A 24,117-nucleotide genomic window follows, 5' to 3' on the forward strand; every position below is an offset into this window, starting at 1 on the left:
TTAAATTAGTTAAACATGAGAAGTGCTTACTCTCCTTGTACACAGTAAGCACTCAAAAAATGTTAGCTGCTATTGTAGCTGCTGCTATTATAATTATTGCTACACTGAGATAGACAGACCTACCAATCCTGACTATTTTTCGACTTCCTCCTTTAGTCTCAGGTGATTTTTATCTTTTATTGCTATTTCTGCAGCAAAACAAAAAAAATTCTTTTTTAACCAATAAAGGGCTACAAACAGCTTTATCTTTAGAAGTCCTCAACCACCTACATTCTTCTTTTCTCTGACATGTAAGCAATTCTTCCAGAGTTATTTTTTGTTTTTCTGTCTCGTATGGCTGGCAGGGGTGGGGGTGTGGGTAAATGCTCACTTCATAACCCTATGCTAAAATCTCACCAGGAGACCCAAAGGTGCTAAGTGCAGCTCCTTCCGGCTTCCAGGTGGAAAATACCACATGGAAACGAGGTGACCCGTGCAAAGGGCAGCTGAGCTTTCTGATATTCACAGACATACTGGCCACTGGATTAACTCTGGGGTTTAATACACCAGAGCCCAATCCCCTGATGGTGCCTCGGAACCGCCCAACTGGAAACAGACTTTGTGGATGACCGCTGAGTTTCTAAATCACATTCCCCTTTTGTGAAGTCACACAGCAGGTAAACCATGGAAGCATTTAGAACCTCAGCCTGAAGGAAAAGCACACACTCCAGAGAGGACTCGGCCTTTCCAGGCTGCATTTCATCTTTGCCCCGCTGTTGCCCGAGAAGTGTCTCTTAAAATTGTGCGGATCCACCATCCCTGAACTCACACACCTGTCCTGTCCGTGCCCACCAGCCAAAAAGAGTGCCACCCACTCAGCACCACGCCCGGATCCCTATGCTGTGTCTCCTTCAAGGCTCTAGAGACAAACATTTCTGATCCAAAGCAAATAAATTGCCCAGGGGGCCAGGCAGAATCTCCTGAGAATAAATAAGGGCAACCAAGAGGAGAGCCAAAAGGACCACAGCAAACAGGGTTTTTGCGAACTTCTTAATAAATTTTCTAAAATGAATGTTGATAGACTAGTACAACAAGTGTCTATACACCAACCACCGAGATGCAACAGCTGTTCATATTTTGGCGTTATCTATGTGTGTAAGTACCCATTTGATCGTGTGTGTGAGTTGACCGAGTCATTTGAAGGTAAGTTGCCAATATCATGACACTGCACCCCTGAATATTTCAGCATGCATCTTCTCAGAATGAGGACATTCTCCTACGCAACCTTAGTAGAATGATCACACCTAAGCAAATTAAGAATAGGTCCACGATACAGTCTTAGACCGCATCCCAGTCGCCCTCCTTATCCCAAGAATGAAAGCATGGTGTTTGATTCCTACAGCTCTTTAGGCTCTTTAATATAGAGCAGGCCTCCTCCCTCTTGTTTCAGTGATGTTGGCTTTCGCGTGTGTCCTGACCAGCTGTCTCTAGAATGCCCCACACTGAGCACTGCTGAGTTGTGACGGGAAGGGGCAGGAGAGGAGAAAGGTGTGCCACACAGGGTAGCAGGGAGAGTAAACTGGACTTTCCATCTTACTCAGTGGAGGACAGGGGCTCCCAGCCCTACACACCCCTGCCCTCCCCCACTTCTCCACCCCCACACACTTCACTACAGCCACGCTGGCCTCCTTGCTACTCCCCAACATGCTAACAACACACCAGGCTCAACATCTCGGCCCTGACTCTCCCCTCTTCCCGGAATGCTTTTCTCCCACATTTCCAACTCCTGCAGGTCTTTGCTCAGTGAAACCCTCCTTGATCATCTTCTTTAAAGTTGCAAACCACTCTCCCCACCTTATTTTTCTTTACAGTGTGTTCTGCCATCTAGCTTTCAATGCATTTTGTTTCTTTTGCTGATGGCTTGTCTCACCACCTGGGATATATGCTGCTCCAGGGCAGGACTCTGGTGTGGCGTGCTCATTGCTGCATGCCCAGCTATATGAGTGCTGGGCTCCGTTCAATCAACAGTGTTTATTAAGACCCCCTGCCGTGCTCCAGACACTGGCAGCGCAGCAGGACCTCAGATGCACCCCTCAGCGCTGACACAGCCTGGCTGTCCAGTCCCTAATGCCCCAGGCCAGTGGTGGAGCCCTGCCCAGCATTAAGAATGGCTCTCAGAAGTCAGGGGAGGACCTGGGGCTGCCCAGAGCCATTCCCCGGCCCTGGAATTTGCTTGGAGCTAGGGCTGACCACACATCTCACTTCTGCTGTCCCATCGTCCCCCTCGGGAATCTGACAGCCGCCTGTGCAGGTCTCTGACAATTCACCTGGGCCTAACAACTCCTCAGTGTCTCCTAGTCCCAATGTCCCCTGCAAACTTGCCCACCCCTCCCCGACAGGACCACTTCGCTCCCTCCAGTCACCTGCCCTCCCACCTGTCCTCCTCAAGGTCATTGTACTGATCTTTCCAAGAAGCAAACATGGCCAAACTACTGCCTCAGCTCAAAATGTTGCACCGGCCTCCCTCCCCGCACAGGATGAAATGTACGCGCCTCACCTGACATAAGCACAGGACCCTTCTTGATCTGACTACCACCTCCCCCACCCCCATCTCCTGCGGCTCCCACCTCACATCTGACAACACTAAATTATTTTTAGTAGTTTCTGGAACATCCGTGCTCCTCCTGCCTTGCAATCACTCTTCCTTATGTCCAGCATGCCCCTCCGCTCTTACCCCATCACCTCCAGTCTGTGGTCCTGGGAAAATTCTCCTCTTTCCTCCAGGTTCAACTCAAATTCTACCTCCTCTGGGAAACTCCTGATCCTGCAGGTGGCCTTGAGCACCTCCTTCTGGTTTAAAATGACAATCACTTGTCAGTGACACCTCACCGTTATTTATTTGTCTGACTGCCAGAGAGACCTCAGCGCAGCCTGAAAGGCGTGCCTTATGAAGGGGCTGGGGGCATCTTCCTAATCTACAGAGTCTTTGGCAAAATACCAGGTGTTTAGTACATTTGCACGACCTCGTCTAAATAGCTATTTTGCCCTGGGCAGCACTGTTTGTTGAGGGCCTTAGGGATCAGAGTTAGTGACCTTGGTCTTCCCCATCCTGATTTTATGGCTGAGGCCTAGAGTTAATGGTAAATGTCCTCATTGTTTTGGTTTGTTGAAACACTGTGTAAACCTAACACCAGGCGGCTGTTTGACTGGCGACAAACACTTCTGCGTTCCAGAGCACGCTGACCCTGTGACCAGTTCGTTTTGTTTGCTTTCCACTTGCAAAGAGGCTCTCGCTTAAGGCTCTGAAAGTTGAACCACATTCTGCGTTCCATCTTGCCCGCCCTCATACAAAAGTGAGTGTGTGTGCGTGCGTGTGTGGGTTCAGGCTAATTTTCTGTAACCTATGACTCTTCTATAGTGTGCATACGTGTCTGTTATTTCTACCTACAACATGTTCACATGGCTGTGATATGGCTTAATGTTATTATTTATAAGTTTTCAGCGATAATTCTTGCCCGTCACAGGCCCTGCGTTCACAGCTCTGTGGAGTGGAGGTCGGAGCGCGGAAGGACTGAGGCTGCTGGCGCTTTCGTGCTAAGAGTGTGCAGACTTCAGGCTACAGGGGAGTCAGCATTTCTCGCAGGGTCTCGAGACTCCTTCCTTGGCTGTTAGCATTGTTTTAGTTTGTCTGGTTTGAACCAAAGCCAGCTGAATCTCCTCCAAGTTCCAGTTTTGGTCAGATCTCAGGAGACAGCCTGTCTGGTTGTTCAGACAACAAATATCTGCCTGAATTTCCACCCCAACCTGGAGTCATGGCAGATCACTGATACCCTGTGACCCCACCAAGGGTCCGCATTTGTGGTGGAGGGAGGGTAACAACATTAAGCGCTGTAATCAACACATCTGAGGTTACTGAAGCCTAAATAAGAAATCCAACAAGCAGACAGGGAGGCTACAGAGCCAGTTTCGCTCTTGCACAATCAGTATCTCCTGCCAGGCATCCATGCATCTTCAATTTTTCCTGTATCTACTCATGGACGTCTCCTTTCATGGGCTCAAAGCACTTTTGATTGCCTGCCAGTAATTAACGAGCATATAATGGACCTGACCCTGATCAGTTACCTGAAAAGATAGGAGAGAACCAGAAGAGAGGTCTCCACTCGCAAGGAGTTATAATCCAGAGGTGGAGATTAAAAAAAATGGAACAACATTAAAAATGGCATGGAGATATGGGATTATTGTACAGTACACATCTTCGGGGCTTCTGGATCAATAGTTACGTCTGTAAATGGGTGAGATCCTCTTCAGATTGGCCTTTACAGGCTGTCCGTGAAGGGGGCAGAGGTGCGGCGGGATTTGATCTGGTGCTTTAAATAAGCTACTTTTAAAACATTTTGGAATTGAATTAAAATTATTTCAAATATTTTTCATTTAATTACAGTCTGACTTTTTAATTTAGTGAAAAATTCCTCATCAAATTTATGTTCAAATGTGTAAGAATATGTATATTTTAACGTAGCCTTTTCTCTTCTCTTTCTTCTTACATCTATCTGTCTACATACATATATCTCTCTTCCTGTTTTTTCTACCAGGAAACTCTGAGCAAATTTTAATGCTAATGCTAATCTACAAATGCTCATATAACTGAAGTATCTGGTAATTAATATTATAAACAACTTAGTAAAGAGGCAGGTAGGTATAATAGAAAGAGCCTGGGCATCGGAGAAACGAGCATGAGTTTGAATCTGCTCCTTTCTCATTATGGGAACTTAGAAAAGAATAACAATCCTTATCTCATGAGTGCTTTATAAGGAAAAAATTTGGGTACATGCAGTGCCTAGCACAGTGTGACATGTGCTATTTTAAGCTGCCTGGTACACTTTTGGGAATTAGGTATAAGTCATTAAAAACCATGATAACTTAACTCTCTGTTTTTAAAATTTCCTCCTAAGTGTTTATGAGTTAACTGTACCATCTTTAAGGATGAAATCCTGCTCTCAGGCCTTATCAGGAGACTCGTGATAACCAGAGACCTGCAACGGGACAGTTTACTCAAAGTTGGGTAAGCGTTAGTCAGCGATAGCTTTGAAGGGGAGTTGTCTGTTAATGGAGGTTTAAATTAGGAGGGATGTGTTCTGACAGAGGGAGTGGAGAGGACATTCTGTCTGAGGAGCACATGAGTGAGACTGGAAGGACAGGAAAAAGCTGGACAAGAGAAATTGTCACCTACTAATTACCCCCAAGAAACTCAAGGGAGGTTTCAGATACATTTAATAGTTTCTCTAAATTGTTTTTTTGTTGTTGTTATTTTAAGAGATGCAATCACCAACCCCCTGAACCAGACCAAGAGGCGCCCTGGCAGATGAGCCAACTGGCCTGTTCAAGTGAATACCCACCTCTCCCTTTGAATATTCATTCCCCATCCAAAATGAGAAGCCCCTGCTGGCCCGTGCTCATGCTCGGGGAGCCACGACTTTGGAAATGATTCCACTACATAGCCTCCTATTTACTGCAAATAAACTCTACTTTGTGTGACAAGGGGTTCTGGTGGAGAGGCTGATTTTAACTCTCCAGGAAGTGAACCTACTTTTGTTCAGTAATGAAATCAACTCAAATAGAGACTCTGGAATCCCTGTGGAGAGACAGTGTGGTGTGGTGGAATGCTCACAGACTTGACACTTAGCTGGTCCAAATTTCTGGTCAGCCACTGATAGTTCTGTGTCCCTGGGCAAGGCATGTGACCTTTTGAAACCTCCACTTCATCATGGCAAAATTGGTAAAGTAATACCTACCTAGCCTGGAAGATTAGAGATGACTCATGAAAGTTCATGACATAATACCCTGTCCACATGGTCTAATAAATAGTTTATTTTATTTTTTTTGGTGAGTGAGATTGGCCCTGAGCTGACATCTGCGCCAATCTTCCTCCTTTTGCTTGAGGAAGATTGTCGCTGAGCTAACATCTGTACCAATCTTCTTTTATTTTGTACGTGGGATGCTGCTACAGCATGGCTTGATGAGCAGTATGTAGGTCCGTTCCCATGATCCAAACCTGCAAACCCCAGGTTGCCAAAGCAGAGCGCATGAACTTAACCTCTATGCCACCAGGCCAATCCCATAAATAGTTTATTACTACCTCTTAGCTGTCATTAGCTCCTGTAATCTCCCAATACCAGTATGAAGCACATCCCTAGCATCACAAATGAAAACTAGCCAACGATCCAGCCAAAATAAAAGCAGCTACTGATGAGCTAGAAAAAAATAGACGATAAACAAGCGAAAACATCTTTCTGTAGCCCTAGCCAGGTCAACCAAGAGAGAAAAATAGAAAGGATAATGATGGAATATTATGGAAAAAGTTTTGATACGCCACAAGAATGAGGTTTTAGGGAACCTGGTAGCTAAATATCAGGAAACCAGAGTCCATCGGCTACTTCTTATGACCTTCCGTAAGTGCAGCCATGTCCCAATGCAGAGTTGCCCAGCTGGAGCCAGACAGAAAAAAACTGGGCTATCAAAGTGAACTTGCAGACATCTGATCAAGAAAGTCATTGTGTACCTGATGGACTAGCACCAGATGATACCTTTCCTGTGGATATGAAGATTCATATGCTGCTTTTGGAGGCAGATTATGGCCATCAGAAGGGGGTACTTAGGTAGAGTTAGTGAGGCTACCTTCTGCCAGAGTTCCCCCCAAGACAGCAGTGATCAACAGTAAGACAGTGCTTAGAGCCTGACTGCTCCAAAAACACAGGAAGATAAGTAAGCCCACAACTGGGACGCAGAAAATTCCTCAAGAATTTCCCTGCGAAAGTCTCCACGCCTGCAGGGGCCAAAGAGTGGCATCATTTCAGGAAAGATACAGCCCCTTCATGGGTCCCAGACGCCAGACCCTGGACAGCAGCATCATCTCACCACACATAGGAGAACAAGGAAGCAAAAGCCGTAAGCTCCAGAATCAGTAAAAACAGTCACACCATGTCCTAAATCCTACAAAACGAGAATAAAAACGTTGTGCTCATGGATTATACAAGGCACCCTGTGTTCTCTAAACTGTGCTACTGTATTTAGCCTAAAAATGTGTTTTCCGTCTATAAAGGGCTTTAAACATGTAGTTTACAACCTAGTTGACAATACTGTCTTCTTGGAATTCGGAAGAGTTTTTGAGGTAATGCTACAAATGTCCTAGCTCTCCTAACAAACCCAAACAAATACAAACTCCAACCAGAGAGGTTTGTGCTGCTGTCTTCTTATTCTACTCGCATTGGTCGAGTTAATGAAACGAGGAGGCCCTTAGACCCGGGTGGCTCCAATGCCTTGGTAATCTACGTAAGCAAACCAAACCCTAAGCCTGTCAATGCCTCAAGGTTATGAAATTGAAACCTATTAACCAATCACAAGCAGCCAACGAGCCTTTCCCAAATAAGACACCCACTAAAGCTACAGCCAATCAAAGAATTTCCTTGCTTCTGAGTCTTCTCTATAAAAGTCTTGTCCCTAGCTCCTAACTTGGTTCCTCTCCGCCCAATTAGAATCAATATTTGCTCAAATAAACTCTTAAACATTTTCATATGCCTCAGTTTCTCTTTTAGCACATTCAAACTCAGTCCTAAATACCATCCTAGCTTCTTGCCATGTTCTCTGACACTTACAAGCGGAAACCGTTTTCGAGACCATCCAGCCCCCCACCCTCTTAACCCCAGCACAGTTTAAAACGAGAGAACCAAGACTCAGAGAGGTTAAGGGCCTGCCATAATCATAATGATGCTAATGTTTACCCTTCCGTGAATGCTGACCAAGTAATTTTAATGATGCTTAACTATATGCACGTAGGTTGCCACACCTCACTACATATAAGTGACCAATGCTACTCAGGTTTGAGAGACAAACTGAAACGAAAGTTAGAGCGATGTATCCTGTTTAGTCAGATGAGAACTCTATTCTTTTGAAGGTTGCCACAAATGCACTACAATTTGAATATCCATATCAGACCAAAGACAATTTGGAAACAGGAAGTGTTTTTAGTCACATGAAGCTTACAGTGACAGCCCTGCAAGCAATTCACGCATTGCAGAGAAGTATTTTTAAAATTATCATTTAGGGCTGTATTTTAAAAACAAGCTTTAAAAATATTTCACTAAAATGAATATTTCGCTCAAATAGCTAGAATTCTGAAACCGACTACAGCTTCCTATACTGGTCCTGCTCCTGTCACCCTCCAAGCTGCCGTCAGTCCACACTGGAGTCTGGCCCCACTTGCCCTGCACAAGCCCGTAGGATCCATCATTTCAACGATGCTCACCCTGCTGGCCTCTTGCGAAAATCATTCCGGCCTCTCCCTTGGTCTCTGCCACAAATCTGCAAGTCCCTCTCCAAGGCCGTGTGGGCCTTTTGTTTGCGTTGAATAAAGCTACTTTCACATTGTCTGCAATAACCAGCAGCAAATTGATTTCATAGCGCAGCCTAAGCCTTATGCAAATCCACATGAAAGAGTGGGCCCTCTAGGCACCTGCTATAGGTCCCAGTTTATCAGGAAGGTGTGCTAAACCAACACAGGAATAAAGCTGCAATATGTTGCCAGTGAACTCAGCTTTCCACAGGAAACTTTTCACCTAACAGTCCAGACATAAGCCCACTCCTGGTTTCCCCTAACATATATGGACAAAAGCATCCCACACAGCTCCACTTTCTCTCTGTGGTGTGCCCCAGTAACTTGGATGGGTTTGCCCACAAACCAAGTCACAGATCTTAAGATCAGCTGACAGACCAGCCAAGGTCAGCACCGAGGGGCCAACGAAATGCAGAAACTGCAGGATGGAGCGTGTACCGCTATTTACTAATAACAACTGACGCTCACTGTGATCGCAATTTGAAGCACTCATGTAAGACTCATGTAAGATGTCTGGTTCAGGAAAAAAAAATCTCAGGAAAAAAAGAGAGAACTGAAGAAAAACAGGAAATATTTGCTATTATGGCAGTCAGCAAAAAAAAAACTTTTAAATACATTTTGAAGGAAATTTTACTACTGCTCACGTCATTTTTCCTATGCTTAGTCAATGAGAATGTCTATCACTATAGAAAATACATGAGCTGGAAGACAATTTGAACTAATTCTGAACGTTACGCTACAGTCAGTGTATGTAATACACAAACCCCAATTTTTACATATAAACATAGGAATGCAATTTTTTAAAGAGAAAATCAGAAAATTCTGCTTGCCATCACAAAGTAACTATCAGACAAATATTTAAAGAATATCCACTTGAAGCCTGCCAAATTATCGCTCTCCCCCAGAATCCCACCACACGTGCTGGCCTCGGCCCCCAGCAGCGCCATTTTATTCGCGTCCCCCCTATATAACAGTGACCTCAGCTCCCCCATGTTCCCTCCTCTCTATCGCAAAGTTGCCCCCCCCACCATTGCTGTCTGTTTCTTCTCCTATTTCAAAAGCAGAGAGGTTTCTTTCCTTTCCAAACTTGTTTCTTCCTCAGCTCCCACATATAATTTGGGCTTATCAGTCATTTCCTGTTTAAAGCCCTTTATAGATGGAATACACATTTTTAGGCTAAATACAGTGGCGCAGTTTAGAGAACACAGGGTGCCTTGTATCATCCATGAGCACAACGTTTTTATTCTCGTTTTGTAGGATTTAGGATGTGGTGTGACTGCTTTTACTGATTCTTCAGTCTCCTATTCTTTACTCATCTCCTTCCTTTTGACAAACACCAAATGGAGTTTGCGCCTCTTTTCCCCTCACACCCGTTTTCTCCTCCCCAGCACCCCGAGTTGCCATACTCTTTCTCTTCCGCATGTCATCTCCAAACTTTCGAAGGAGTAGTCTACTTGAAAGAGTAGACAACCTCTGTTTCCTGAACGCTTCTGCATGCCTTAACCCCAAGTGCAAAGAGGCAGGCAGCAGGAGTGAAAGAAGGAAGCTGGGTGCCGCTGAGGGAAACTGGAGGGGGAAACCCCCCAGTCCCCCAACCTCACCCTTGATACCGGGGCTCCAGCCAACATCCAGCTCCAGAGGAATCCGGGCCCTCGGGTGGCCAGATTACTTAGGTTTGGAATTTGGGATTTGTATGTGAACTCTAACACTTTTTAAATATTAGCAATTAATTTGCTTTAAAATATTGAAGATCAGATAAAATACCTCTCCTGGTTGGATTCAGCCTATGGCCCTGAAATTTGCAAACTCTGCTTTCAGCCTTTGGCTTCCTTCACCCAACACTCTCCAAAAACGGTTCTCTTAAAAGTCATCAGCGACCCCTGAGCTGCCACAAACAGTGACCTTTCTCATCTCATTTTCCTCAACCTTCTGTGAGGGTGGCATGTTTTATCACAAACTCCTGTGTTACACTGCCACAACCAAGATCAGTGCCTCCAGCCTCTCCTCATTGTTCTGTTTTGTCTCCTCTTAGGCTTATCTTGCTTGATCAGTTTCTTTTTCCTCTTTCAAAAACCCCTAATTGCAAAGATCATCTAATATCTGGGACTCAGTTGTTCCCACTACTCCCCCAAAATCTCCGGCTTCTCTCTCCAGCTCCAGTCTCAAACTTCTCCGTATTGGGTGGCAAGAATCTCCACAATACCCTGTTCTGACTCATCCTGTCCTAGCGCCATTGCCCCCAAGCCCACTTATTCCATCTCTTTCCTCTTAGCCAACCAGCCTCACAACTCTCTCAGCCTCCATTGCTCCATCTCTCCTGACACCCAGTCAGTTGTGACTTCTTTTCTCTGCCATCGGCAGAACTTGTCACGAATGTCTCTGCCTCTTCTTTCTTCCTCCTTGACTCTCAATTTAACTCTCCAGCTGGACTGTTAATTGCAGAGTCTGCAAATCTGGCCCCCAGGCCCAGGACCTTCGTCCCTTCACCTCCACTCCTCTGCCAGATTCACCTTCCTGAAGGACCCAAGTCCTGGCACTCCTGTGCTCAGAACAATTAAATGGCACCCCATTGCTTATGCAGAATGGAACTCAACACTTTCTGTGAGCTGACCCTCCCCGACCTTTTCAGCTTGTTCACCCTCTACTCCCCTTCAAACGCCTTGCATTTCCACCAGACTTACTTATCCCTTCCCTAAACACACCTGGCTCCCTTTGCTTAAGCCAGTCTCCTGCATGAAATAGCCTCCCTTTCCTCTACCAAACTCCTAAACGGCAAGCAAAACCCTTTTAAAAAATGTCCCAGGGGCCAGCCTGTGGTGCAGCAGTTAAGTTTGCACATTCTGCTTCTCTGGCCCGGGTTTCGCCGGTTTGGTTCCCAGACCTACACAATGCTTGTAAGGCATGCTGTGGCAGGCATCCCACATAAAATAGAGGAAGATGGGCATGGATGTTAGCTCAGGGCTAGCTCTTTCTTCCTCAGCAAAAAGAGGAGGATTGGCAGCAGATATTAGCTCAGGGCTAATCTTCCTCAAAAACAAAAAAGTCCCAACTGCCTGCTGACTAATGTAATCTTTCTCTTCTCTAAAATCCCATAACTCTGTATCCATTCCTCTGGCAGGACTGATCACAGCCGAGCCTTGGTTAGCGTTCTTGGTGCAAGTGTTCTCTCTGTAAGACTGTGGGTTCCTTGGAGCAGCAGGCTTTGGGTCTCGTTTGTCTTGGACTCTTCACGATGCTGGCACAGTAACTTCCATCTACATATTTGAGGACCAGATGACAGAGCCAGTCTCCTGACTGCTGTAACAGAGTAATCATCATGTCATAGGTTTTCACCATCAGGGTGGAGTCCAGAGTATGAGAGAGCAGGGCCTACTTCCCTATCAGGCTGAGGCAAACTTGGGATGAGAAGGAGACACGTATACGTGGTGGACAAGTTTCAGGTGCGATCTCACATTTCTCCTTTTAGCTTGTCACCGGTTCATGTCGAGTGAACTTTGTGATTTCCAGTGCGCCTTCCAGCTGGAGATCAGAGCTACTGTTCACTTACCGGGACAGCAAGCTCCTTTATGGCAAAACAGTTCTCCTCAAAGACCCCCTCCGTCCTGCCGGGTGGTGCTCCATCCGCTGCATCACCCCGGGCTCCTCCTCCTCCAGGATTTGGCCCGCAGCTTCTGATCCACAGAGTTGCCTTGGGCTATGAAGTTTTCATTTCATTTGCCTTAAAAATAAAAGTATTTCTTTTATTGAAACAGGAATGCATCCCACATGGATAAAAATAATTCAAACAGAACAAAATAATTCCAACTGAATGAAAAGTCTCCCTCCCACGCCACAGTTCCTCATTTGAGGACTCTCTTAGTCTTCTAAAAGACAACCACTATGACATTTTCTGGGGTGCCCTTCTGGAAGTTTTTCATCACTTGAAAATATATATAAAATATAGTTGCTTTTTTATCGGAACAAAAGAACACAATGCACGCCTTTGTTCTGCTTGGTTTTTGTTCTTAACACTGTTCAGTATCTTGTAAATCTAAGTTAATACATGCACAGCCCTTAGAATAGTGCCGGCCCTTGGTAAATACTGAATCACTCACGCTTCACGTGGAGGATATCAGAGGACATCCCGGCATGCAAGTGTTTATACCGATTAGACCCCGGGAGCACCCAGAGACACGGTTCTCCTGCTGGACAGGCACTCAGAGGCGCTGCTTCTCACTCACCCTCCCAGAGACAGCCTTCCTGCAGACTTGGCTGTCACCGCTCCCCCTCGTGTGGCCTTTGGAGGAAAGGCTGCCACCAGAGCTCACACTCCCCTAAAGGAAGTCACACCCACCTTCCCCTGATCCCACCAAGTCTGAGCCATACACGGAAGCGTAAAGGCTCCGTAACGGGTTTTGCGGCCACCACTTTCAGAAAATGGAGAAAAATACCTTCTTGCACTTTAATTCGATTACATGGTAATGAGAGAGAAATTCACCCAGATACCACAAGCTGTGTTGAATCAGCACCCCAAACAGTTTTGCCCAAGCTGGCTCAGCTCTGCACTAGGTCACGGGGTATTTCTAGAAGGGGAGTCTCAGCATTTGGCTCCCCTCCCAAACCTCTCCACTGAGTCTTCTAATTAGAGCACAACTCACAGATCTGTAAATGAAGAAGTTAACTGGGGTGAGGGCAAGACTGCGTGTTGAGTGGCGTTGGGAGGAGAACAGAGAAGTCTCTGTTTCCCCTCATTGTCAGTTTTCAGTTTGGACAACTTTGTTCAAGAGCTCGGCACCTGTTTTCATCATTTCCATTCCCTCGCGGGAGGCCACCGGCACTTCTGCTGGGGCACACCTGACGAGCCCTTCACTTTCCCTGCTGACAGCCACCTTACTCAGAACGCACCTGTCAGGCTGGGCCCCTGGGGGGAGGTGAGGGCAGGATCAGGGCAGGGCGAGAGCTCTCTGAAGATTGCGTTATTTGGTGTCTATGGAATTTGGGAGAGCTTGTGACTACATTTAGGAGGGAAGCTGGTGACAAATAAACTTTGACTGTTCCTGAACGAATAGTTGAATGTCAATTTAAATTCAATATCCCCAGAGACTTTCCTTTCCAAGGAAGTGGTCCCCCCCCCCCCCACCTTATCTGCGGTTTCACACAGTTTCAGTTACCAGGGTCAAACACTGAGGGAAAATATTATGGAAAATTCCAGAAATAAACAATTCATAAGTTTTAAATTGCAGGTTCTGAGTAGTGTAATGAAATCTTGCACCCACCTTCCTGGGTCATGAATGGTCCCTTGGTCCAGTGCACCCACACTGTATATGCTGTGGGCCCGTTACCCCATTAGTTAGGAAAAAACATAGTATATATAGGGTTGGGTACTATGCTCAGTTTCAGGCATCCACTGGGGGTCTGGGAACGTACTCTCTGTGGATAAGGGGGGACCACTGTACACGTGGGCTTAGGGGCTCCCAGACACATGTGCACACACAAACAGGATCCACTCGGCAACTGACAATGGGGAGCATTGCCCTCGCAGTGGCACTCCTGAGAGTCATCTGAGGAAGAACCGTAAGACGCTTGTCCCTTTCGTGTTGCTTGCTGAGAGGCTTATGCGGGGTGAGGGATCGGGTGAAACAGGCCTGGCAGAGCCAACTGTTCTTGCCACTGACTCTCCAAAACCTTTCCCAAAGCCCGACAGCACCTGACACTCGCACCCACGTGGCCACACGTGCACAGGGAAACAAGCCTCCCGCAGGGCAGCTGTGGCCTCTTCACAAAACGGCCTTTGCACTGACCCTACCGTACAGACAGTCCCAAGCCCCTGTCAATGAGAATATGAGAAATCCAGGAAGAAGTTGAGGAAACAGGGCACAGATACCTAAAGTGGCACTTGGCCAGGCCACCTGGGCCAGCAGAGATCCAGGGGCCACTGAACGACCTCAACTGTTCTGGACCACAACAACGAGAAACTTTTGTGAGCAAAATAATCATCAGGCCAACCGCTAGCGCCCTGGGTGTGAACACAAAGACAAGGGTCAGAGGGGCGCCCCAAACTGTGTCAAGGCTCACATCAACCTCAGGAGGAAAGCCAAGGATGCCCTGTGACCGTGTCACGGACAGAATGTGGGCTGTCGGCTGGACACTGTGCTGACGGCGAACTGACCAAGTCCATCATGCACAGATGTGGGAGAGGAGTGGGGCTTACATTTAGGGAAGGGATCAGACACTCCCCAGGGAAGGATGGATGACAACTCCGTGCAGCTGTCTGGAAAGTTCAGGGCTGTTGAGCTGTTCCAGGGACTTTAAAGAATTAAGATGTTTGGGGTAGAAGTTCCAGACAACACTCTGAATTTAGTCTCGCTTCCAGTTGCTTAGGCCAAAAATCTTGGTGTCATTCTTGACACCTCTCTCTTTCTCTCTCTCTCTTTCTCTCCCACTCCCTCCCTCTTTATTTCTCTCTCTCCCTCCCTCCCCACAGGCAATCTATCAGGAAATCTGATTGGCCCTGTTCTCAAAATATATCTAAATTCTACCCATTTCTCACCACCTCTGCTGCTATCCATCACCTTGGTCCGAGCCACCCTCATCTCTCGCCTCCATTACTAAAATAACTTCCCCAGGGTTCTTATTTTCATCCTTCCTCCCATAGTGTCCACACAGCAGCCAGAGAGATTCTTAAAACGTAAGTCAGATAGTGTCCCTTTTCTGCTGGAAACCCTCCAATGGCTCCCCATCTTACTCAGAGGAGAAGCCAAAGTCTTTCCATCGCCTTAGAGACCCAATACAGTCTGGCCCCATGGCCACAAGGCCTCATCTCCTACTACTCTCACCCTCACTCACTCGCTCCAGCCATTGGCCTCCTCGTCCTCCTTGAACTGACCAGGACCACTGCTGCCTCAGGACCTCCTCAAATTCAGTTCCCCTGGCTTGGGAAGCTCTTTCCCCAGATATAATCACGCCTCTCTCCCTTACCGCCTTCAGGCCTTTTCTCAAATTTCAATTTCTCGAAAGCTCTCCCTCATCTAAAATTGCAATTGTGTACAAACGCCCTTTGAATGGCTCTATTTTTTTCATATCATTTATCACTTTCTAATTTATATATAAGGATATATGCATATTTAGAATCATTCATTGTACATTTATTATGTTTTCTATCTATCTTTCTCCACACTAAAATGAAAAGTTCGATGAGAGCAAGGAGTTTTACATAACTTGTTAACTGGTGGATTCTTTGAGCCGATTAGAATGTCTGGCATACAGATGGCTCTCCAAATAAGTAGTTTAAATGAAAAAATGGAGTAATTTAGGGAGTCAAAAGCCAATGAATGGCCCCTTCACTAGACTAAGACCTCCTCCAGGGCAGGAAATATACCATCCAACCATTCATCCATGTCTTAAGTGTTTATTGAGCACCTACTCTATACCAAGCACTATTTTGGAGTCTAAAATAGAATAGTGAACAAAACATATATGATCCTGCCTTCATGAAGTTTACAATCTAGTGACTGGAGACAGATACTCAGCAAGTTACCATACAAATAAGGAGATAGTTACCATTGACATAAATGGACTGTGAAAACAGTCCAGAAAAAACATTATATTTTGGGTTAGGTTGATGGCAGAGGAGATGGAAAATGCTGAGCAGATTCAAGATTATTTAGATGAGAGAAAATAGAGGTATTGTCAATGGATTAGAGGGAGTTGAGGGGAATTTGATGACAAGGTTGAGTCCCAATTTACTGGTTTAAAAAACTGGGTAGATTAAAGTACTATTTGCATGAATTAGTGTAGTTAGCTGGATAATGGTATCCCAAACAATATCCATATCCTAGTCCCTGGAGCCTGTAAATCCACATTATTTGGAAAAAGGGTCTTTGGAGATGCGACTAAGGATCTTGAGATGGGGAGATTATTCTTCACTATCTGAGTGGGCCCTAAATGCAATCACATGCATCCTTATAACAGGTAAGCAGAGGGAGATTAAAAGATACAAACACACACACACTCACACACTATTGTTTCTGTTACTCTGGAAAACCTTCACTAATACATCAGGCAACGCTGGCAGCCACCAGAAACTGGAAGAGGCAGGGGGCAGAGTCACCCCTACAGCCTCCGGAGGGAGTGCAGTCCCGCCCATACCTTGATTTCAGCCCAGCGGAACTGATTCCAGGTTTCTGGCCTCCAGGACCGCAAGAGTATAAATATGTGCTGTTTGAAGCCAATCCGTCTGTAGTAATTCATTTCAGAAGCCACAGGAAACTAACACATGGGAACCACTCTAAGAGAAGCATCCAAGAATGGGGGCATAAAGATTCAGTTTGGAACATCCAATCTGAGATGCCTATCACACACCTAATGGAGAGGCAGGCCAAACAGGGATGTGGATATGTGGGTGTGGGACTGACAGAGTGATCTGAGCAGGCATCATAAACCCCAAGGTCCCAGGGACTGGAAAGCATGAGATGTCACGTGAGAAGGAAAGATGGCCAAGCACCACAACCTGAGGAACTCTCAACATTGAGAGGTTAACTGGAAAGGTAGCCAGAAAAGGAAACAGGAGCACATGGGATCCTGGAGGCCAAAGGAGCTAAGTGTTTTTGAATGACTGAGTGATCAACTCTGGAGCAGAGCTCAGTCTGGAATAGATTTAACAGTGGATGGTTGATGAGGAAGCAGAGATAGCCTGTGTGGGTAACTTCTTCTTGAACTTGGTTTGGCTTGGAAAGTACATGAAGAGAGCAGACAGTTGCTGTGGATATTGGATCCAGACAGCCTTTTTCATTCCTATCTTCAGATAGAAGAGTTCAAGGCATTGTGTATGATGTGGGAAATGACCCACTTGGGTGGAAATGGTTGGAAATGCAGGTGAGGGTGAGGTCACCTGCTGAAGTCTGAGAAGGTGGAAAGAGGAGCATGCAGAGAGTAAGTCTCAATCTGGGCTGTAGTTTAGGATCCCCTGGGGAGAATTTTAAAATCTCGATGCCCAGCCTGCACCCAAGACCAATGACATCGGATTTTCTGAATTGGGACCCAGACATCAATCCCTGTGAAAGCTCCCCAGGTGGTTCCAGTGAGTGGTCCAGGGGGTTCAGGGGATCTGGAAGGCATGGCATTGGGTCCAAGGACGATCAGGTTGCAGGCCCAGGCACAGGTGAAGGTAGATTTGGAGGTTTGGTGGGAGTAAGTTAGGGAGTTCCCAACTTCATTTTTGTATCCAAAATTTAAGACAAGGCCATGCACTAAACATGTGCTGAGCATACAAGGGAATAACGGGAGACTGAGATCTGAAGAAAAGATGACATAGTTCATACTGAGAATAGAAAAGGGAGGATGCCGCAACTGGAGAAATGTGCTAAGAGTGCTGCAAAAAGCTGTGAATTTATAGCCAGACCATCCGTCCATCCATCCATTCAACCGACCTTTGTCAGACAGACACCAAACCAGGCTGTAGGGATAAAACATAAGCAAGACATTGACCTAACAGATTTCACAGCTCAATGGAGGAGAAGACATAAGTAAACAGAAGATTCAGGAGCTGTAGTAGAATCGGGCACAAGAAATAGTTGGGACCCTAACCCTTGTGGGAACAGAAGTCATCTCTGCCCATCACAGTACTTGGCAGGTAGGATGCTCTTGAGACACGTTTATTGTATTTCAAGCACTTCACTGTTGTGGGGAAATGGAGGGGGAAGTGACAATTCAGCCTTTATTCTCCAGCCATGACTACAGCAGCCCTAAGACAGTGATGACATATCGGCAGTACAGTGCTACATGGGGTCTCAGAGCAGGGGAAAGTCTCAGAGCTGTCAGGCAGGGCGGAATGCTGAGGCCAACATGGGATTTTCTACATGGTAATTTCCATGTGATGCTCAGAAAGTGTCACTAGGTGGCAGGGTTAACATTTGCAAGATAACTGCCAGTAGCTGGATACTATGCAGGAACTAATCTGATACCACTTGGTGCCAAAAACCCAAACTTCCTAACCTATAGGGTTTCCCGCGCCAATGTGATCAGCAAGGAGAAGAATAATAAATGATGGTTTTAGGTTGCTGTTTAATGTGCATTCGCTAAATCTGGTTATTTCCTTTCATGTATCTCTGTTCTCTAGAACTACACTGTCCAATACAGAAGCCACTGGTCACAGGGGCCTCTTGAGCACTTGAAGTATGGCTATTTCAATGAAAAACTGAGCATTTAATTTTATTTCATTTTCATTCATTTAAATATAAAAACTGATACACTATTCAGTTCTTGAAATACTTTTAAGTATGCTTTGAACAACTTGAGTGTGTCAATCTACTTTCTCAACTGTAAATTTTGTGAAAACTAAATATAGATCAAGTGTGAATTTCCAATGAAAATGTAGTGTCAAAATTGAGATGTGGAAGGGCCAGCCCACTGATGCAGTGGTTAAGTTCAGCACGCTGAGCTTTGGCAGCCCAGGGTTCCTGGGTTCGGATACAGGGCACGGATCCCGGGCACGCACCTACACCCCACTCATCAAGCCATGCTGTGATGGTGACCCACATTCAAACTAGAGGAAGACTGGCACAGATATTAGTTCAGCAACAATATTCCACAAGCAAAAACAGGAAGATTGGCAACAGATGTTAGCTCAGGACCAATCTTCCTCACCAAAAAAGAAAAGAGATATGGTATAAGTGTAAAATACACAGTATGAAAAATAGAAGGTAAATATTTCATTAGTATTTTATGTTGATTACGTGGATTTTTATATTGTTTGAAATGATAGTATTTTGATACATTGGACTAAATAAAATATATTATTAAAATTGATTTCACTTGCTTCTATTTTTAGTGTGGTTGTCTTAATCTGCTCAGGCTGCTCTAACAGAATACCATCAACAGGGTGGTTTACACCATGAACATTTATTTCTCACGGTTCTGGAGGCTGGAAAGTCTAAGATCAAGCTGCTGGAAGATTGGGCATCTGATGAGAGCACTCTTCCTCGTTTGGAGACGGCCACCTTGCTGCTGTGCCCTCACTTCGCAGAGACAGGGATCATCTCTTCCGTGTCTCTTCTTACAAGGTTGCTAATCTCATAAGGAGGTTCCATACTCATGACCTAATTACTTTCCAAAGGCTCTACCTCCAAATACTATCAAACTGGAGATTTGGGCTCCAGCACGTGAATTTTGAGGGGACACAAACATTCAGTCCATAGCAGTGGACTACCAGAAAATTAAAATTACATATGAGGCTCCCCTTACGTTTCTACCGTTGCTCACGAGGAGGTGTAGAGTTAGCGCAGCAATAGGACTTTTCTTTAAGGAGACAACAGGAGACCAGGTGAGGGAGGGACAAGAAAGATGCCGGGAAATGAGGCTGAGCTGGAGATCAGGGAGCAGTGGGCTGGCATCCTCCCACCTTGCTCTGCTCTCAACCCCAAGACCCTGACGAACTGGGCGTTTTTTGTTTCTAGCCCAAAGGAAAAGTGGATCCAAGTCCTGGGGAGACAGAGAAGCTGGGCAGGGTCTCCCAGATTTCACCCAGAGCCTCCTCCACACACAAGCCCTCACTTCTAAAGCTGGACCCCTCTCTGCATCCAGCAGCACTGGCCTCAGTACAGACCCTGTCCTGAGAGCAGTGTCACAGGGGGTTTGTTTGGGGTGGGGTGTGGAGTGGAGAACAGGGTCCGAAGGGTTCGTCAAAGCACTGGAGACAAAACTTGTTGTTCTGATGACCTTTTCCCCTCTTCAGACTTCCCTGTCACCTTCCTTCTCCCGTTTTCTCTCTGGTGCCCAACTCGCTAGGTTCAAGCCCTACGTCAGCCACGTAGCCAAATGACCTCGAGCAATTTCTTTAGCTTCCTTATGTTTCTTTACCCAGAAATGTCTACTCAGAGTGTAGTCATAAAGATTAAATGAGTTAATATCTGTAACATACTTAGAACTGTACCTGGCAATAAACAGTAAGCACTATATGCTAAGTATTGTTATTATTTTTTCAAGGAAAAAAGAAGACAACATTTTTCCAACTTCTTTATGAAGATGGCGAATAGTTGGCATTCTAAGTTGTAATTAAACAAAGAAATGAACCTCCAATTCCAATTTTGCATATGAAAGTATAAAGAAAAAAGGGGCAACCCAACAAAAGGCACATCTATTCTGGAACAGTGAACCATGGTCAGGCTATTTTCCTGGTAGAGTTCTATATCAGAAACGGGCCACCTCCTGCCCAGGGAGGCATCCAAGCCTCCAGGTCTTCATCTTCCCACTCCAGCCCGTGCAGAAAACAGAGCCTGAGGCCCAGGACCAGGATGTGCATAACAACCTGTCACAGGTCTTGGTTGTGGTGGTAATTCAGCCATTTCTCATATTAGTGCACCATTTTGGCATCATAATTAACCTCTCCAGACACTAAAAAACTGCATTGCGCCACCCAGGCTGTACATTTTTCCCAAAAAACCACAGCTTGGGCTATCTCAAAGTCAATTCCAACAGGTTCTGACATTGACTTACATGAAGCAAACATTTTTTTTGTCGTTTGTTTGGTTTCTTGTTGGCTCTTGAATATTTAACTTGCACGTTTCAAAGCTACAAGTCAGCCTCATTTTATGCAGCAAATATACATGTGGTTAAATTTTGAAAAATTGGATCATCAAAAATGCGCTAGACATGGTTACAGTTTAAAGAAATTCTACAATGCAGTGGGGACACAAAGAAACTGAGTTCTTTGATAAAATAAATCGTCATATTTTCTCAGTTCTACAAGTTTAAATTTTTGTGGTAGATTTGTTTAAAGCAAATTAAACTGTATTTAGAAAGTGAAAAGGGAGTTTTAGAATTTCCTCTTTCCGTCTTCTTTTTTTTCTTGTTTTTTCATAATAGCCTGCAACAGGAACAAGTTGTATTCTAAAGAGGAAGACTATGCTGGAATTGAAGCTGTAATCTTAGAATTTTCCCATCCTTGGCCACCACTGATTGAACCTCTATGTGAAGATTTTTTTCTCTTACCTTGATGTCTATTGATGGCTGGCCTTATCATGACAATACATGTTTATTCCGCAATACAAAATGGATTATCTCTCCCTTGTTGAAAATCCTAGAATGCACCAGTTCTTGGCTTCTTATTTTCTTCTCCACAGGCTCCACATACCTGCACCCATTTGAAAAAAAAAAAAAAGGCCAAAAGTTAGATTTGTACCATCGTCTCAGAGATGACCTGCCTACCTTGTTGGTCAATGTCAGGGCTGTGGGAGTGTCGATGCCCAGGTATTTAGGGTCCGCTCCCCGACTTTCCCCCAACCAGACTCATCCCATTGGCCAGGCTCAGGGGACCACTGGGTCCCGGGCCTGGGAGTAGAGGAAGCTCGGAGCTGAGAGCTGAGGCAGCTCTCCTCCCTGACCGTGCTGACACTGATCTGATCAGGCTCCTGGGCAACCTCACAAGGACTTGGAAGACTGGGTGCCCGCAAAACAAAGTTCTGAGGAGAGAAAACAAATGCATGCTGCCTGGGCCTTCTAGAGATCAAGAAACTCGATGATCTTACAGAAAAAATGCTCTGACGAGGAAGGGACAAATGGCTGTTGAGAAGCCATTGCTAAATGAGAGATTCAAAATAGAAAGGAATATAAAAATCTGAGGGGAATAAAAGTTAGCCATAGACACTGTTGAAACAAGAACCGAATGCTAACAAAACAAGCTGACCTTACAAGAAAAAGATTTCCAGACAAGAAATGCAATAGAAGTGAAATACAATAGAGATGAAGTGAAACAGGCAAAGAAAGACATGCAGCCTGCACAAGGGTCAAAGGAAAGGAGGAAGAGGGCTTTCCTGAGGACCAAGGCCGAGGGACTGACCAACTCGCCATCAAGCTCCAGCTAAACTGGTAAATTCCCACTACTGGGGTTGGTTTTCTTTTGCGTTTAAGTCAGAAACAACAGTACCTTGGTAAACACTTATAGACACAATATTTTTCATGATTTTGAAATAAAAAACTCTCAAACATAAATTGTCCCAGACTAGCCAATCTTCTGCTCAAACCCAAAACCCTTAGTATGTTCCAACTATGCAGGAGCTCAGAGAGAATTATTTGGAATAGGTTTTATTGGCGGCACTTATGGGAAATGAGATTTCAGGAGTCTAACGTGGGGCAAAGAGTGCCTCTCGTCAAAGAGGGTAGAATTCGGTTCCATTCTTGCAAATTTCGTGGGTTTGGGCGTTTATTGGAGGGATCCAAGCTCTGCTTTAAAATAGACAGAAGCTGGTGTGTGAGATTCAAGCCATGTCTAGAAACGTGTTTAGAAAACGTGCGAGTGTTCAGATGTTGCCACAATCAAAGCCCTTTGTGTAGATTCTTAAGCTCTTACTTCTGGCTCCGCAAAGCTTCCCCAAACTTCTCCGTCCTCCACCTGGGGCATCCGCATGCAGGCTGACAGCTCGAGAATTCCTGTGATTGGACGGAGCCTCCTTCCCAGGAGGAGGAAGCAGCAGCAGAGATAGGGTATGCAAACCTGCTGAGCCACCTTAATCAGCTTCTCTCTATGTACGACTATTTCCTCTCAGCCCTACTTAACAACCAGCAATCGTGATGTGCCCTAATTACAACGATAAATTGGGCCTGGGGCAGCCACCTCCTGCTCCAGCATTACAGAGGACTATTTACAGTGGCCTTGCAGTCAATCCATGGCCTTTGCACTGGAAAGTCACCATGGCTTACAGCGGTCACTGGCTATGAACAGCGAAGCCCTCAGTAGCCAACTGCATCAGGCACTTAGCTGCCCCAGCGGTAGCTCAGAGCTATAGATTCTGCACAATTAAGGAAATGTGTCTGTATGAAGCCAGGAGTGGCCCACAGGCCTGGGGACCAAGTCAGCATGTCCTTGGCGTTTGCTGAGTCCAGATGTCTTTATCTTCTGGGCAGGAAGTCAGAGTCTGTCCAGATGGCATCTTGATTACTTTCAGCCCAGCTGATTAAATTTCTAAGGCTGACATCTCTTCCAAATACCCTCTCCATCCTATGAAAATGTGGTTGTCAAATAAGTGCCAGGAAGAATCTCTGCAGACATAGGAAACTGGGAGGGCCCAAATGTGAGCCTGAGTGCCTGGGACGTCAGTGTCGTGCAAATTTCCTGCCACATGGCTGGCGCTCTGGGCTTCTTTCCACAAAAGCAAGGGAATTTCTAGAGAGGCAGTGCAGTGAGGGCCAAGATCATGACTCTGGAATCAGACAGATCCAGTTAGGAGTCCTGGGTCCTCTACCTTCTGACCTATGACCTTGTGCATATCCCTGAAGCACTCTGGTCTCGGTCTACTCACCAAACACTTGGGATGACAATAGGACCTACTTCCACAAGTTTTTCTGAAGATTATGTGGGATAATGCACGTCAAGAGTTTCCAAGAGTGCCTGGTGCTTAGTCAGGGTTCCCTGCACACATTGTATTAGTAGTCTTGCTTATTTTTGTCCCTAGCTTTGCTTTGCCTTCCAAGGAGCTGCTCCTTAAAAACACAAACCTGAATGAGGGCAAAGGGCCAGCCAGGTCACTTGCACATTCTTTTTACTAGAAACAATAAATAATTCTTCATGGTCCTTTATGGGTTACCCTTCTGTCACAAGCACTCTTGAGAGGTAAGCAGGGCAGACAGTATCTCTCTTTTATAGAAGCTGAGACTCCGACAGGCTAAGGATTTGTCCAAGGCCACATGGGAAGCAGTGTCTGACACGAAAACCCATGCAGGCTGTTCAACTCCTATCTACTACTACTCTACCATAAGGAAGTCAGTTCTGCACATGG

At 45.6% G+C, this 24,117-nt stretch overlaps 1 long non-coding RNA gene across 1 annotated transcript; it reads left to right on the forward strand.

The window, feature by feature from the left end:
• Positions 1-3,142: 3,142 nt before the first annotated feature.
• Positions 3,143-7,598, forward strand: LOC139077802 (uncharacterized). Its single transcript, XR_011530317.1, has 3 exons — positions 3,143-3,332; positions 3,504-5,041; positions 5,294-7,598. It is a non-coding gene; the product is annotated as an uncharacterized lncRNA (long non-coding RNA).
• The last annotated feature ends 16,519 nt before the right edge of the window (positions 7,599-24,117 follow it).

The sequence above is a fragment of the Equus przewalskii genome, chromosome 20 (assembly GCF_037783145.1).
Source record: "Equus przewalskii isolate Varuska chromosome 20, EquPr2, whole genome shotgun sequence".
Lineage (NCBI taxonomy): Eukaryota > Metazoa > Chordata > Mammalia > Perissodactyla > Equidae > Equus > Equus przewalskii.